Raw genomic sequence first — 16,072 nt, 5'->3', positions numbered from 1 at the left:
GTGTGTGACTGAGACACGCGATCAGAGTGTAACTGAGACACGGGGTCAGAGTGTGACTGAGACATGGGATCAGAGTGTGACTGGGAAACGGTGTCAGAGTGTGACTGAGACACGGGGTCAGAGTGTGACTGAGACACGGGATCAGAGTGTGACTGTGACTCGGGATCAGAGTGAAACTGAGATACGGGGTCAGAGTGTGACTGAGACACGGGATCAGAGTGTGACTGAGACACGGGGTCAGAGTGTGACTCAGACACGGGATCAGTGTGTGACTGAGACACACGATCAGAGTGTGACTCAGACACGGGATCAGAGTGTGACTCAGACACGGGATCAGAGTGTGACTCAGACACGGGATCAGTGTGTGACTGAGACACGGGATCAGTGTGTGACTGAGACACGGGATCAGTGTGTGACTGAGACACGGGATCAGAGTGTGACTGAGACACGGGGTCAGAGTGTGACTGAGGTACGCGGTCAGAGTGTGACTGAGACACGGGGTCAGAGTGTGACTGAGACACGGGGTCAGAGTGTGACTGAGACACGGGATCAGTGTGTGACTGAGACACGGGATCAGAGTGTACCTGAGACACGGGATCAGAGTGTGACTGTGACTCGGGATCAGAGTGAAACTGAGATACGGTGTCAGAGTGTGACTGAGACACGGGATCAGAGTGTGACTGAGACACGGGGTCAGAGTGTGACTGAGACACGGGGTCAGAGTGTGACTGAGACACGGGATCAGTGTGTGACTGAGACACGCGATCAGAGTGTAACTGAGACAGGGGGTCAGAGTGTGACTGAGACATGGGATCAGAGTGTGACTGAGACACGGGATCAGAGTTTGACTGAGACACGGGATCAGTGTGTGACTGAGAAACGGTGTCAGAGTGTGACTGAGACACGGGGTCAGAGTGTGACTGAGACATGGAATCAGTGTGTGACTGAGACACAGGGTCAGAGTGTGACTGAGAAAGGGGATGAGAGTGTGACTGACAGGGGGTCAGTGTGTGACTGAGACACGGGATCAGAGTGTGACTGATACACGGGGTCAGAGTGTGACAGAGACACGGGGTCAGAATGTGACTGAGACACGGGATCAGAGTGTGACTGAGACACTGGATCAGAGTGCGACTGAGACACGGGATCAGAGTGTGACTGAGACACGTGATCAGTGTGTGACTGAGACACGGGATCAGTGTGTGACTGAGACACGGGATCAGTGTGTTACTGAGACACGGGATCAGAGTGTGACTGAGACATGGGATCAGAGTGTGACTGCGACACGGGCTCTGTGTGTGACTGAGACACAGGATCAAAGTATTTCGGAGACACGGGATCAGTGTGTGACTGAGACACGGGATCAGAGTGTGACGGAGACACGGGATCAGTGTGTGACTGAGACACGGGATCAGTGTGTGACTGAGACACGGGATCAGTGTGTGACTGAGACATGGGATCAGTGTGTGACTGAGACACAGGATCAGTGCGTGACGGAGACACGGGATCAGTGTGTGACTGAGACACGGGATCAGAGTGTGACGGAGACACGGGATCAGTGTGTGACTGAGACACGGGATCAGAGTGTGACTGAGACACGGGATCAGAGTGTGACTGAGACACGGAATCTGAGTGTGACTGAGACACGGGATCTGAGTGTGACTGAGACACGGGATCAGAGTGTGACTCAGGCAAGGGATCTGAGTGTGACTGTGACACGGAATCTGAGTGTGACTGAGACACAGGATCAGAGTGTGACTCAGACACGGGATCAGTGTGTGACTGAGACACAGGATCAGAGTGTGACTCAGACACGGGATCAGAGTGTGACTGAGACACGGGACCAGAGTGTGACTGAGACACAGGATCATAGTGTGACTCAGACACGGGATCAGTGTGTGACTGAGACACGGGATCAGTGTGTGACTGAGACACGGGATCAGAGTGTGACTGAGACACGGGATCAGAGTGTGACTGAGACACGGGGTCAGAGTGTGACTGAGACACGGGGTCAGAGTGTGACTGAGACACGGGGTCAGAGTGTGACTGAGACACGGGATCAGTGTGTGACTGAGACACGGGATCTGAGTGTAACTGAGACACGGGATCAGAGTGTGACTTAGACACGGGGTCAAAGTGTGACTGAGACACGGGATCAGTGTGTGACTGAGACACGGGATCATAGTATGACGGAGACACGGGATCAGTGTGTGACTGAGACACGGGATCAGAGTGTGAATCAGACACGGGATCAGAGTGTGACTGAGACACGGGATCAGAGTGTGACTGAGACACGGGATCTGAGTGTGTGACTGAGACACGGGATCAGAGTATGACGGAGACACGGGATCACTGTGTGACTGAGACACGGGATCAGAGTGTGACTGAGACATGGGATCAAAGTGTGACTGAGACACGGGGTCAGAGTGTGACTGAGACACGGGATCAGAGTGTGACTGAGACACGGGATCAGTGTGTGACTGAGACACGGGATCAGAGTGTGAATCAGACACGGGATCTGCGTGTGACTGAGACACGGAATCTGAGTGTGACTGAGACACAGGATCAGAGTGTGACTCAGACACGGGATCAGTGTGTGACTGAGACACGGGATCAGTGTGTGACTGAGACACGGGATCAGAGTGTGACGGAGACACGGGATCAGTGTGTGACTGAGACACGGGATCAGAGTGTGACTGAGACACGGTATCAGAGTGTGACTGAGACACGGGGTCAGAGTGTGACTGAGACACGGGGTCAGAATGTGACTGAGACACGGGATCAGAGTGTGACTGAGACACAGGGTCAGAGTGTGACGGAGACACGGGATCAGTGTGTGACTGAGACACGGGATCAGAGTGTGACTGAGACACGGTATCAGAGTGTGACTGGGACACGGGGACAGAGTGTGACTGAGACACGGGGTCAGAATGTGACTGAGACACGGGATCAGAGTGTGACTGAGACACAGGGTCAGAGTGTGACTGAGAAACGGGATGAGAGTGTGACTGAGACAGGGGGTCAGTGTGTGACTGAGACATGGGATCAGTGTGTGACTGAGGCACGGGATCAGAGTTTGACTGAGACACGGGGTCAGAGTGTGACTGAGACACGGAATCAGTGTGTGACTGAGACACAGGGTCAGAGTGTGACTGAGAAAAGGGATGAGAGTGTGATTGAGACAGGGGGTCAGTTTGTGACTGAGACACGGGATCAGTGTGTGACTGAGACACGGGATCAGTGTGTGACTGAGACAGGGGGTCAGTGTGTGACTGAGACTTGGGATCAGTGTGTGACTGAGACACAGGGTCAGAGTGTGACTGAGACACGGGGTCAGAATGTGACTGAGACACGGGATAAGAGTGTGACTGAGACACGGGGTCAGAGTGTGACTGAGAAACGGGATGAGAGTGTGACTGAGACAGGGGGTCAGTGTGTGACTGAGACATGGGATCAGTGTGTGACTGAGGCACGGGATTAGTGTGTGACTGAGACACGGGATCAGTGTGTGACTGAGACACAGGATCAGTGTGTGACTGAGGCACGGGATCAGTGTGTTACTGAGACACGGAAGCAGAGCGCGACTGAGACACAGGATCAGTGTGTTACTGAGACACGGAAGCAGAGCGCGACTGAGACATAGGAACAGTGTGTGACGGAGACACGGGATCAGTGTGTGACTGAGACACGGGGTCAGAGTGTGACTGAGACACGGGATCAGTGTGTGACTGAGACATGGGGTCAGAGTGTGACTGAGACACGGGGTCAGAGTGTGACTGAGACACGGGGTCAGAATGTGACGGAGAAAGGGGATGAGAGTGTGACTGAGACAGGGGGTCAGTGTTTGACTGAGACATGAGATCAGTCTGTGACTGACACACGGGATCAGTGTGTGACTGAGACACGGGATCAGAGTGTGACTGAGACACGGGATCAGTGTGTGACTGAGACACGGGATCAGTGTGTGACTGAGACACGGAATCAGAGTGTGACTGAGACACGGGATCAGAGTGTGACTGAGACACGGGATCAGTGTGTGACTGAGACACGGGATCAGAGTGTGACTGAGACACGGGGTCAGAGTGTGACAGAGACACGGGATCAGAGTGTGACTGAGACACTGGATCAGAGTGTGACTGAGACACGGGATCAGAGTGTGACTGAGACACGGGGTCAGAGTGTGACTGAGACACGGGATCAGAGTGTGACTGAGACACGGAAGCAGAGCGCGACTTAGACACGGGATCAGAGTGCAACTGAGACACGGGGTCAGAGTGTGACTGAGACACGGGTTCAGTGTGTGACTGAGACACGGGTTCAGAGTGTGCCTGAGACATGGGATCATTGCGTGACTGAGGCACGGGATCAGTGCGTGACTGAGGCACGGGATCAGAGTGTGACTGAGACACGGGATCAGAGTGTGACTCAGGCAAGGGATCTGAGTGTGACTGTGACACGGAATCTGAGTGTGACTGAGACACAGGATCAGAGTGTGACTCAGACACGGGATCAGAGTGTGACTGAGACACGGGACCAGAGTGTGACTGAGACACGGGATCTGAGTGTGACTCAGACATGGAATCTGAGTGTAACTCAGACACGGGATCAGTGTGTGACTGAGACACAGGATCAGTGTGTGACTCAGACACGGGGACAGTGTGTGACTGAGACACGGGATCAGAGTGTGACTGAGACACGGGGTCAGAGTGTGACTCAGACACGGGATCTGAGTGTAACTCAGACACGGGATCAGTGTGTGACTGAGACACAGGATCAGAGTGTGACTGAGACACGGGATCAGAGTGTGACTGAGACACGGGATCAGAGTGTGACTGAGACACCGGGTCAGAGTGTGACTGAGACACGGGGTCAGAGTGTGACTGAGACACGGGATCAGAGCGTGACTGAGACACAGGATCAGAGTGTGACTGAGACATGGGATCAGTGTGTGACTGAGACACAGGATCAGAGTGTGACTGAGACACGGGGTCAGAGTGTGACTGAGACATGGGATCAGTGTGTGACTGAGACACGTGGTCAGAGTGTGACTGAGACACGGGATCAGTGTGTGACTGAGACACAGGATCAGTGTGTGACTGAGACATGGGATCAGTGTGTGACTGAGGCACGGAAGCAGAGCGCGACTGAGACACAGGATCAGAGTGTGACTGAGACATGGGATCAGTGTGTGACTGAGACACAGGATCAGTGTGTGACTGAGACACGTGGTCAGAGTGTGACTGAGACACGGGATCAGTGTGTGACTGAGACACAGGATCAGAGTGTGACTGAGACATGGGATCAGTGTGTGACTGAGACACGTGGTCAGAGTGTGACTGAGACACGGGATCAGTGTGTGACTGAGACACAGGATCAGTGTGTGACAGAGACACGGGATCAGTGTGTGACTGAGACACGGGATCAGAGTGTGACTGAGACACGGGATCAGAGTGTGACTGAGACACGGGGTCAGAGTGTGACTGAGACACGGGATCAGTGTGTGACTGAGACACAGGATCAGTGTGTTACTGAGACACGGGATCAGTGTGTTACTGAGACACGGGATCAGAGTGTGAGTGAGACACGGGATCAGTGTGTGACTGAGACACAGGATCAGTGTGTGACGGAGACACGGGATCAGTGTGTGACTGAGTCACGGGATCAGAGTGTCACTGAGACACGGGATCAGTGTGTGACTGAGACACAGGATCAAAGTGTGACTGAGACACGGGATCAGTGTGTGACTGAGACACGGGATCAGAGTGTGACGGAGACACGGGATCAGTGTGTGACTGAGACACGGGATCAGAGTGTGACTGAGACACGGGCTCAGAGTGTGACTGAGACACGGAATCTGAGTGTGACTGAGACACGGGATCAGAGTGTGACTGAGACACGGGATCAGAGTGTGACTGAGACAGGGGGTCAGAGTGTGACTGAGACACGGGTTCAGAGTGTGACTGAGACACGAAATCAGTGTGTGACTTAGACACAGGGTCAGAGTGTGACTGAGAAAAGGGATGATAGTGTGACTGAGACAGGGGGTCAGTGTGTGACTGAGACACGGGATCAGTGTGTGACTGAGACACGGGATCAGTGTGTGACTGATACACGGGATCAGTGTGTGACTGATACACGGGATCAGAGTGTGACTGAAACACGGGGTCAGAATGTGACTGAGACACGGGATCAGAGTGTGACTGAGACACAGGGTCAGAGTGTGACTGAGAAACGGGATGAGAGTGTGACTGAGGCACGGGATCAGTGTGTGACTGAGACACAGGATCAGTGTGTGACTGAGGCACGGGATCAGTGTGTGACTGAGACATGGGATCAGTGTGTGACTGAGACACAGGATCAGTGTGTGACTGAGACACAGGGTCAGAGTGTGACTGAGAAACGGGATGAGTGTGTGACTGAGACAGGGGGTCAGTGTGTGACTGAGACATGGGATCAGTGTGTGACTGAGACACAGGATCAGTGTGTGACTGAGACACAGGATCAGTGTGTTACTGAGACACGGAATCAGAGCGCGACTGAGACACAGGAACAGTGTGTGACTGAGACACGGGATCAGAGTGTGACTGAGACACGGGGTCAGAGTGTGACTGAGACACGGGGTCAGAGTGTGACTGAGACATGGGATCAGTGCATGACTGAGGCACGGGATCAGTGTGTGACTGAGACACGGGATCAGAGTGTGACTGAGAAAAGGGATGATAGTGTGACTGAGACAGGGGGTCAGTGTGTGACTGAGACACGGGATCAGTGTGTGACTGAGACACGGGATCAGTGTGTGACTGATACACGGGATCAGTGTGTGACTGATACACGGGATCAGAGTGTGACTGAAACACGGGGTCAGAATGTGACTGAGACACGGGATCAGAGTGTGACTGAGACACAGGGTCAGAGTGTGACTGAGAAACGGGATGAGAGTGTGACTGAGACACGGGATCAGTGTGTGACTGAGACACGGGATCAGAGTGTGACTGAAACACGGGGTCAGAATGTGACTGAGACACGGGATCAGAGTGTGACTGAGACACAGGGTCAGAGTGTGACTGAGAAACGGGATGAGAGTGTGACTGAGACAGGGTGTCAGTGTGTGACTGAGACATGGGATCAGTGTGTGACTGAGGCACGGGATCAGTGTGTGACTGAGACACAGGATCAGTGTGTGACTGAGATATGGGATCAGTGTGTGACTGAGACATGGGATCAGTGTGTGACTGAGACACAGGGTCAGAGTGTGACTGAGAAACGGGATGAGAGTGTGACTGAGACAGGGGGTCAGTGTGTGACTGAGACATGGGATCAGTGTGTGACTGAGACACAGGATCAGTGTGTGACTGAGACACAGGATCAGTGTGTTACTGAGACACGGAATCAGAGCGCGACTGAGACACAGGATCAGTGTGTGACTGAGACACGGGATCAGAGTGTGACTGAGACACGGGGTCAGAGTGTGACTGAGACACGGGGTCAGAGTGTGACTGAGACATGGGATCAGTGCATGACTGAGGCACGGGATCAGTGTGTGACTGAGACACGGGATCAGAGTGTGACTGAGACACGGGATCAGAGTGTGACTGAGACACGGGTTCAGTGTGTGACTGACACGCAGGATCAGTGTGTGACTGAGACACGGGATCAGTGTGTGACTGAGGCACGGGATCAGAGTGTGACTGAGACACGGGATCAGAGTGTGACTGAGACACGGGATCAGTGTGTGACTGACACGCAGGATCAGTGTGTGACTGAGACACGGGATCAGTGTGTGACTGAGACACAGGGTCAGAGTGTGACTGTGACACAGGATCAGTGTGTGACTGAGACACGGGGTCAGAGTGTGACTGAGACACGGGGTCAGAGTGTGACTGAGACACAGGATCAGAGTGTGACTGAGACACGGGGTCAGAGTGTGACTGAGACACGGGGTCAGAGTGTGACTGAGACACGGGATCAGTGTGTTACTGAGACACGGAAGCAGAGCGCGACTTAGACACAGGATCAGTGTGTGACTGAGACACGGAATCAGAGTGTGACTGAGACACAGGATCAGTGTGTTACTGAGACATGGGATCAGTGCGTGACTGAGGCACGGGATCAGTGTGTGACTGAGACACGGGATCAGAGTGTGACTGAGACATGGGATCTGAGTGTGACTGAGACACGGAATCTGAGTGTGACTGAGACACGGGATCAGAGTGTGACTGAGACACGGGATCAGAGTGTGACTGAGATGCAGGATCAGTGTTTGACTGAGACATGGGGTCAAAGTGTGCCTGAGACAGGGGGTCAGTGTTTGACTGAGACACGGGGTCAGAGTGTGCCTGAGACATGGGATCAGTGCGTGACTGAGGCACGGGATCAGTGTGTGACTGAGACACGGGATCAGTGTGTGACTGAGACACAGGATCAGTGTGTGACTGAGACACGGGATCAGAGTGTGACGGAGACACGGGATCAGTGTGTGACTGAGACACGTGGTCAGAGTGTGACTGAGACACAGGATCAGTGTGTTACTGAGACACGGGATCAGTGTGTTACTGAGACACGGGATCAGAGTGTGAGTGAGACACGGGATCAGTGTGTGACTGAGACACAGGATCAGTGTGTGACGGAGACACGGGATCAGTGTGTGACTGAGACACGGGATCAGAGTGTCACTGAGACACGGGATCAGTGTGTGACTGAGACACAGGATCAAAGTGTGACTGAGACACGGGATCAGTGTGTGACTGAGACACGGGATCAGAGTGTGACGGAGACACGGGATCAGTGTGTGACTGAGACACGGGATCAGAGTGTGACTGAGACACGGGATCAGAGTGTGACTGAGACACGGAATCTGAGTGTGACTGAGACACGGGATCAGAGTGTGACTGAGACACGGGATCAGAGTGTCACTGAGACACGGGATCAGAGTGTGACTGAGACACGGAATCTGAGTGTGACTGAGACACGGGATCAGTGTGTGACTGAGACACGGGATCAGAGTGTGACTCAGGCAAGGGATCTGAGTGTGACTGTGACACGGAATCTGAGTGTGACTGAGACACAGGATCAGAGTGTGACTCAGACACGGGATCAGTGTGTGACTGAGACACAGGATCAGAGTGTGACTCAGACACGGGATCAGAGTGTGACTGAGACACGGGACCAGAGTGTGACTGAGACACAGGATCATAGTGTGACTCAGACACGGGATCAGTGTGTGACTGAGACACGGGATCAGTGTGTGACTGAGACACGGGATCAGAGTGTGACTGAGACACGGGATCAGAGTGTGACTGAGACACGGGGTCAGAGTGTGACTCAGACACGGGGTCAGAGTGTGACTGAGACACGGGGTCAGAGTGTGACTGAGACACGGGATCAGTGTGTGACTGAGACACGGGATCTGAGTGTAACTGAGACACGGGATCAGAGTGTGACTTAGACACGGGGTCAAAGTGTGACTGAGACACGGGATCAGTGTGTGACTGAGACACGGGATCAGAGTATGACGGAGACACGGGATCAGTGTGTGACTGAGACACGGGATCAGAGTGTGACTGAGACATGGGATCAAAGTGTGACTGAGACACGGGGTCAGAATGTGACTGAGACACGGGATCAGAGTGTGACTGAGACACGGGATCTGAGTGTGTGACTGAGACACGGGATCAGAGTATGACGGAGACACGGGATCACTGTGTGACTGAGACACGGGATCAGAGTGTGACTGAGACATGGGATCAAAGTGTGACTGAGACACGGGGTAAGAGTGTGACTGAGACACGGGATCAGAGTGTGACTGAGACACGGGATCAGTGTGTGACTGAGACACGGGATCAGAGTGTGAATCAGACACGGGATCTGCGTGCGACTGAGACACGGAATCTGAGTGTGACTGAGACACAGGATCAGAGTGTGACTCAGACACGGGATCAGTGTGTGACTGAGACACGGGATCAGTGTGTGACTGAGACACGGGATCAGAGTGTGACGGAGACACGGGATCAGTGTGTGACTGAGACACGGGATCAGAGTGTGACTGAGACACGGTATCAGAGTGTGACTGAGACACGGGGTCAGAGTGTGACTGAGACACGGGGTCAGAATGTGACTGAGACACGGGATCAGAGTGTGACTGAGACACAGGGTCAGAGTGTGACTGAGAAACGGGATGAGAGTGTGACTGAGACAGGGGGTCAGAGTGTGACTGAGGCACGGGATCAGAGTTTGACTGAGACACGGGATCAGTGTGTGACTGAGACACGGGGTCAGAGTGTGACTGAGACACGGGGTCAGAGTGTGACTGAGACACGGAATCAGTGTGTGACTGAGACACAGGGTCAGAGTGTGACTGAGAAAAGGGATGAGAGTGTGATTGAGACAGGGGGTCAGTGTGTGACTGAGACACGGGATCAGTGTGTGACTGAGACACGGGATCAGTGTGTGACTGAGACAGGGGGTCAGTGTGTGACTGAGACATGGGATCAGTGTGTGACTGAGACACAGGGTCAGAGTGTGACTGAGACACGGGGTCAGAATGTGACTGAGACACGGGATAAGAGTGTGACTGAGACACGGGGTCAGAGTGTGACTGAGAAACGGGATGAGAGTGTGACTGAGACAGGGGGTCAGTGTGTGACTGAGACACGGGGTCAGAGTGTGACTGAGACACGGGGTCAGAATGTGACTGAGACACGGGATCAGAGTGTGACTGAGACACAGGGTCAGAGTGTGACTGAGAAACGGGATGAGAGTGTGACTGAGACAGGGGGTCAGTGTGTGACTGAGACATGGGATCAGAGTGTGACTGAGGCACGGGATCAGAGTTTGACTGAGACACGGGATCAGTGTGTGACTGAGACACGGGGTCAGAGTGTGACTGAGACACGGGGTCAGAGTGTGACTGAGACACGGAATCAGTGTGTGACTGAGACACAGGGTCAGAGTGTGACTGAGACACAGGATCAGTGTGTGACTGAGGCACGGGATCAGTGTGTTACTGAGACACGGAAGCAGAGCGCGACTGAGACACAGGATCAGTGTGTGACTGAGACACGGGGTCAGAGTGTGACTGAGACACGGGGTCAGAGTGTGACTGAGACACGGGTTCAGAGTGTGCCTGAGACATGGGATCAGTGCGTGACTGAGGCACGGGGTCAGAGTGTGACTGAGACACGGAATCTGAGTGTGACTGAGACACGGAATCTGAGTGTGACTGAGACACAGGATCAGAGTGTGACTCAGACACGGGATCAGTGTGTGACTGAGACACGGGATCAGAGTGTGACTGAGATGCAGGATCAGTGTTTGACTGAGACATGGGGTCAAAGTGTGCCTGAGACAGGGGGTCAGTGTTTGACTGAGACACGGGGTCAGAGTGTGCCTGAGACACGGGGTCAGTGTGTGACTGAGACACGTGGTCAGAGTGTGACTGAGACACAGGATCAGTGTGTGACTGAGACACGTGGTCAGAGTGTGACTGAGACACAGGATCAGTGTGTTACTGAGACACGGGATCAGAGTGTGAGTGAGACATGGGATCAGAGTGTGAGTGAGACATGGGATCAGTGTGTGACTGAGACACAGGATCAGTGTGTGACGGAGACACGGGATCAGTGTGTGACTGAGACACGGGATCAGAGTGTCACTGAGACACGGGATCAGTGTGTGACTGAGACACAGGATCAAAGTGTGACTGAGACACGGGATCAGTGTGTGACTGAGACACGGGATCAGAGTGTGACGGAGACACGGGATCAGTGTGTGACTGAGACACGGGATCAGAGTGTGACTGAGACACGGGATCAGAGTGTGACTGAGACACGGAATCTGAGTGTGACTGAGACACGGGATCAGAGTGTGACTGAGACACGGGATCAGAGTGTGACTGAGACACGGGATCAGAGTGTGACTGAGACACGGAATCTGAGTGTGACTGAGACACGGGATCAGTGTGTGACTGAGACACGGGATCAGAGTGTGACTCAGGCAAGGGATCTGAGTGTGACTGAGACACGGGGTCAGAGTGTGACTGAGACACGGGATCAGAGTGTGACTGAGACACGGGATCAGTGTGTGACTGAGACACGGGATCAGAGTGTGAATCAGACACGGGATCTGCGTGCGACTGAGACACGGAATCTGAGTGTGACTGAGACACAGGATCAGAGTGTGACTCAGACACGGGATCAGTGTGTGACTGAGACACGGGATCAGTGTGTGACTGAGACACGGGATCAGAGTGTGACGGAGACACGGGATCAGTGTGTGACTGAGACACGGGATCAGAGTGTGACTGAGACACGGTATCAGAGTGTGACTGAGACACGGGGTCAGAGTGTGACTGAGACACGGGGTCAGAATGTGACTGAGACACGGGATCAGAGTGTGACTGAGACACGGGATCAGAGTGTGACTGAGACACAGGGTCAGAGTGTGACTGAGAAAAGGGATGAGAGTGTGATTGAGACAGGGGGTCAGTGTGTGACTGAGGCACGGGATCAGAGTTTGACTGAGACACGGGATCAGTGTGTGACTGAGACACGGGGTCAGAGTTTGACTGAGACACGGGATCAGTGTGTGACTGAGACACGGGGTCAGAGTGTGACTGAGACACGGGGTCAGAGTGTGACTGAGACACGGAATCAGTGTGTGACTGAGACACAGGGTCAGAGTGTGACTGAGAAAAGGGATGAGAGTGTGATTGAGACAGGGGGTCAGTGTGTGACTGAGACACGGGATCAGTGTGTGACTGAGACACGGGATCAGTGTGTGACTGAGACAGGGGGTCAGTGTGTGACTGAGACATGGGATCAGTGTGTGACTGAGACACAGGTTCAGAGTGTGACTGAGACACGGGGTCAGAATGTGACTGAGACACGGGATAAGAGTGTGACTGAGACACGGGGTCAGAGTGTGACTGAGAAACGGGATGAGAGTGTGACTGAGACAGGGGGTCAGTGTGTGACTGAGACACGGGGTCAGAGTGTGACTGAGACATGGGATCAGTGTGCGACTGTGACACAGGATCAGTGTGTGACTGAGATACGGGATCAGTGTGTGACTGAGACACGGGATCAGTGTGTTACTGAGACACGGAAGCAGAGCGCGACTGAGACACAGGAACAGTGTGTGAATGAGGCACGGTATCAGTGTGTGACTGAGACATGGGATCAGTGTGTGAATGAGGCACGGTATCAGTGTGTGACTGAGACATGGGATCAGTGTGTGACTGAGACACGGGATCAGTGTGTTACTGAGACACGGGGTCAGTGTGTGACTGAGACACGGGATCAGTGTGTGACTGAGATACGGGATCAGTGTGTGACTGAGACACGGGATCAGTGTGTTACTGAGACACGGAAGCAGAGCGCGACTGAGACACAGGAACAGTGTGCGAATGAGGCACGGTATCAGTGTGTGACTGAGACATGGGATCAGTGCGTGACTGAGGCACGGGATCAGTGTGTGACTGAGACACGGGATCAGAGTGTGACTGAGACACGGGATCAGTGTGTGACTGAGACACGGGATCAGAGTGTGACTGAGACACGGGATCAGTGTGTGACTGAGACACGGGATCAGTGTGTGACTGAGACACGGGATCAGTGTGTGACTGATACACGGGGTCAGAGTGTGACTGAGACACGGGGTCAGAATGTGACTGAGACACGGGATCAGAGTGTGACTGAGACACAGGGTCAGAGTGTGACTGAGAAACGGGATGAGAGTGTGACTGAGACAGGGTGTCAGTGTGTGACTGAGACATGGGATCAGTGTGTGACTGAGGCACGGGATCAGTGTGTGACTGAGACACAGGGTCAGAGTGTGACTGAGAAACGGGATGAGAGTGTGACTGAGACAGGGGGTCAGTGTGTGACTGAGACATGGGATCAGTGTGTGACTGAGACACAGGATCAGTGTGTTACTGAGACACGGAATCAGAGCGCGACTGAGACACAGGAACAATGTGTGACTGAGACACGGGATCAGAGTGTGACTGAGACACGGGGTCAGAGTGTGACTGAGACACGGGGTCAGAGTGTGACTGAGACGCAGGATCAGAGTGTGACTGAGACACGGGGTCAGAGTGTGACTGAGACACGGGGTCAGAGTGTGACTGAGACATGGGATCAGTGCATGACTGAGGCACGGGATCAGTGTGTGACTGAGACACGGGATCAGTGTGTGACTGAGACACAGGATCAGAGTGTGACTGAGACACGGGGTCAGAGTGTGACTGAGATACGGGATCAGTGTGTGACTGACACGCAGGATCAGTGTTTGACTGAGACATGGGATCAGAGTGTGACTGAGACACGGGATCAGAGTTTGACTATGACACTGGATCAGAGTGTGACTGAGACACGGGATCAGAGTGTGACTGAGACACGGGGTCAGAGTGTGACTGAGACACGGGATCAGCGTGTGACTGAGACACGGGATCAGAGTGTAACTGAGACACGGGGTCAGAGTGTGACTGAGACACGGGTTCAGTGTGTGACTGAGACACGTGGTCAGAGTGTGACTGAGAAACGTGATCAGTGTGTGACTGAGACACGGGATCAAAGTGTGACGGAGACACGGGATCAGTGTGTGACTGAGACACAGGATCAAAGTGTGACGGAGACACGGCTTCAGAGTGTGACGGAGACACGGGATCACTGTGTGACTGAGACACGGGATCAGAGTGTGACTGAGACACGGGATCAGACTGTGACTGAGACACGGAATCTGAGTGTGACTGAGACACGGGATCTGAGTGTGACTGAGACACGGGATCAGAGTGTGACTGAGACACGGGATCAGTGTGTGACTGAGACACGGGGTCAGAGTGTGACTGAGAAACGGGGTCAGAGTGTGACTGAGACACGGGTTCAGTGTGTGACTGAGACACGTGGTCAGAGTGTGACTGAGACACGGGATCAGCGTGTGACTGAGACACGGGATCAGAGTGTAACTGAGACACGGGGTCAGAGTGTGACTGAGACACGGGATCAGTGTGTGACTGAGAGACGGGATCCGTGTGTGACTGACACACGGGATCAGTGTGTTACTGAGACACGGGATCAGAGTGTGACTGAGACAAGGGATCAGAGTGTGACTGAGACTCGGGATCAGTGTGTTACTGACACACAGAATCAGAGCGCGACTGAGACACAGGATCAGAGTGTGACACAGACACGGGATCAGAGTGTGACTGAGACACGGGGTCAGAGTGTGACTGAGACACGGGGTCAGAGTGTGACTGAGACACGGGGTCAGAGTGTAACTGAGACATGGGGTCAGAGTGTGACGGAGACACGGGTTCAGTGTGTGACTGAGACACGTGGTCAGAGTGTGACGGAGACACGGGATCAGAGTGTGACTGAGACACGGGATCAAAGTTTGACTGAGACACGGGATCAGAGTGTGACTGAGACACGGGATCAGAGTGTGACTGAGACACGGGATCAGAGTGTGACTGAGACACGGGATCAGAGTGTGACTGAGACACGGGATCAGTGTGTGACTGAGACACGGGATCAGAGTGTAACTGAGACACGGGGTCAGAGTGTGACTTAGACACGGGTTCAGTGTGTGACTGAGACACGTGGTCAGAGTGTGACTGAGACACGTGATCAGTGTGTGACTGAGACACGGGATCAGTTTGTTACTGAGACACGGAATCAGAGTGTGAGTGAGACACGGGATCAGAGTGTCACTGAGACACGGGATCAGTGTGTGACTGAGACACGGGATCAGTGTGTGACTGAGACACGGGATCAGAGTGTAACTGAGACACGGGGTCAGAGTGTGACTTAGACACGGGTTCAGTGTGTGACTGAGACACGTGGTCAGAGTGTGACTGAGACACGTGATCAGTGTGTGACTGAGACACGGGATCAGTTTGTTACTGAGACACGGGATCAGTTTGTTACTGAGACACGGAATCAGAGTGTGAGTGAGACACGGGATCAGAGTGTCACTGAGACACGGGATCAGTGTGTGACTGAGACACAGGATCAAAGTGTGACGGAGACACGGGGTCAGAGTGTGACTGAGACACGTGGTCAGAGTGTGACTGAGA

Source organism: Chiloscyllium plagiosum, unplaced genomic scaffold, assembly GCF_037043375.1.
Source record: "Chiloscyllium plagiosum isolate Xiang-an unplaced genomic scaffold, Cpla_swu_hap1 HiC_scaffold_31, whole genome shotgun sequence".
Taxonomy (NCBI): Eukaryota; Metazoa; Chordata; class Chondrichthyes; order Orectolobiformes; family Hemiscylliidae; genus Chiloscyllium; species Chiloscyllium plagiosum.
This window is presented reverse-complemented; position numbering follows the sequence as displayed.